The 2,735-nt window shown below is 41.7% G+C and overlaps 1 pseudogene; it reads right to left on the bottom strand.

The window, feature by feature from the left end:
• Positions 1–469: 469 nt before the first annotated feature.
• On the bottom strand, positions 470–587 carry LOC126471955 (5S ribosomal RNA; annotated as a pseudogene).
• Positions 588–2,735: the final 2,148 nt, after the last annotated feature.

Below are 2,735 nucleotides of genomic sequence, written 5' to 3'. Positions count from 1 at the left end.
ATTTATATGTACACCGGCGTGCAAAAAACAAGGATAGAAAGTAACTTTCGCATGATGTGTCACTGTTAAGTAACACAGGACGATGAAACTCGGACCACACGTAGAAAAGCAGCTACAGACTGTTACAGAAGCTAACTAAAAGAAATATACAATGAGACGAAAGAAACGACAGCTATCTTCAAAGGCAATGATTACACTAAAGCCACCGTAATTTATGATGGTCAGTTGGACATTACAAAAGCCGAGACGTAGTTTTTAATAGGGTAAAGCACTCCGTCTTCATGCCACGAGTGGTCTACCGGGACCATCCGAACGCCGTGTCATCCTCAGTGGAGGATGCGGATAGGAGGGGCCTGGGGTCAGCACACCACTCTCCCGGTCGTTATGGTGGTATTCTTGACCCAAGCCTCTACTATTCGGTCGAGTAGCTCCTCAATTGGCATCATGAGGCTGAGTGAACCCCGAAAAATGGCTACAGCGCATGGCGTCCTGGACGGTCACCCATCCAAATGCCGACCACGCCCGACAGCGCTTAACTTCGGTGATCTCACGGGAACCGGTGTAACCACTGCGGCAAGGCCGTTGCCCAGTTGTTAGTAGTGTACGTCATCATTGTGGATCAAAATGCTTGCTGTGCAGTGTGCTCCCATGCTGATCACAACGTTGTTAAGGAGTTTTTGGGGTTGGACGTCCAGTTCCTCCTCCTGCGCGTGTGGCAACTGGTGGATGGTCATTGCTGTATATGGTTGAGCTGCAATATGTCTCCCAACGCATCCTACAAGTGCTCGATGGGATTTAAATCAGGGGATCATGTTGGTGACTCCATTCACCATACATCCTATCTTCCAAGATCTCCTCTATTTCAATTTTTCAGTACGGTCGCGCTGTGTTATCCATTACAATAAAGTCAGGACCGAAATCACCCCTGAAAAGAAGCTCATGAAGATGGAGTAAAGTGTCATAATAACGTTGACAGGTGAGCGTACTGTGTTCAAACATTTGGAGGTTAGTTTGCACATGCTAAATTATGCCTCCCAATACCACAGTACTTGTATCACCAAACTCTTACTGTTCAACAATGTTCCTGAGACCTATACATATTCCGAATGTTCGCCAGCCAGCATTGTCTAAATGATAGTTTTGTTGGTCCATTTGTTATGGCGTGGAAGGGGGGAGGGGGCATGATGTTGCTTGGACGTACTCGTACTGACCTCCAAATCTTTGAATACAGTGCCCACATCAGTCAAAATTGTTGTGAATGTGTACTCCTTCCCCGAGTGTTCTTTTTTCTCAGTAGTGAATTCAATCCTGACTTCATTTTTATGGATCACAAAGCACAACCGCATCGAGCAGTGCTGGTGGAAGGGCTCTTGGAATAAGATGATATTCAGCAAATAGACTGACCTGCATGTTCCCTCGAGATAAATCCCATTGAGTATGTTTGGGATGTGTTGGGAAACGTATTGCGGCATTTTCACGTGCACCAATGACCATGAGTCAGCCGTCAACCGCACTGGTGTAGGAATGGAAGGTCCTACAACAAGAACTCAATAGAAAATTTGTGACCAGCATGGGAGCACGTTGCAGTATGCTTTGCAGTACATGGTGATCACACACCCGGTTAAGAACCAGGTCCCGCCTTTTATAATGTCCACTGGACCATTAAATGTCATGGTAACTTCAGTGTAGTTACTGTCTTTGAAGAAAAGTGTCATATTTATTCCTCTTATCGCGTTTTCCTTTCGATTACATTCTATACTATAATGCAGCATTTTTTTTCTGTGTGTGGTCCAAGCAACTTCGAGCTATATTACTTGGCAGTGGTACATCATACGAAAGTTACCTTTGTCCTCAACGTTTTGCACAGCAGTGCAGTTTTCTTTACCGCCTGACACAAGTCCCATGATGATCATTAGCTGTATACGTATTTTTGATTCGTTTCCTACGTTAAAAATCACTTCTGTTACCAAGAATCAAATGTATCTCCAATATCGTATCACCTGCATTAAAAATTTCTCCACCGAAACACCTATACAGAAAAATTTATAACGGTTAAAAAGTCTCGACTGGAACAGCTACATGAAAGAGTGATAACAATTCTTAAAAACACTACCACAGGAAAAATACCAGTGCTAGAGTAAAAAAAACGTTTCAGTCTTTATTTTTAACTAGTACCTTGTCATTGTTATTAAAGAATCTACCAAAGAAATATGCATCTTCGTATTTTCTTGTCAGTGCTATGTATGTATCTACAGAAGAAAATATATTGTGTTTATATCTAGTGAATAAACCAGAAATTATTCTGCTATCAAATATATAGCCTTCTTGCATATAAAAATGCACAGCCTTTATAGCTTAGTCATCCAGAAATGGAGGCAGACTCTTTTTTAATACTTCCCAATTCACTGAGCCAAAATGGGTGTGCATCTCTACCTACTTGAAACCAAGAAGAAAAATTTCTTAAGAGGCGTAAAGAATCATTTATTTACATTTTTAATTTCGGGCACTGTTTTATGATATGTGAACATGTGCTAGTATGCACAGACTTTTTTCACAAATTTGAGTAATGGTGATGCTTCATTCATTCTGTGTACTGAATCACAACACATATCAAAATTACTAGCGAAAAGTCCTCCAAAGTGTCTTCATGATTGAACTTTAAACGAGCATGCCACACATTCCCGAGAAATCTGTACACATATTCCTGCCACTGAAAACATTCATTCACAGCACAA

Source organism: Schistocerca serialis, chromosome 3 (genome assembly GCF_023864345.2).
Source record: "Schistocerca serialis cubense isolate TAMUIC-IGC-003099 chromosome 3, iqSchSeri2.2, whole genome shotgun sequence".
Lineage (NCBI taxonomy): Eukaryota > Metazoa > Arthropoda > Insecta > Orthoptera > Acrididae > Schistocerca > Schistocerca serialis.
Note: the sequence above shows the minus strand (reverse complement) of the source record. Positions and strands in the feature narration are given on the sequence as shown.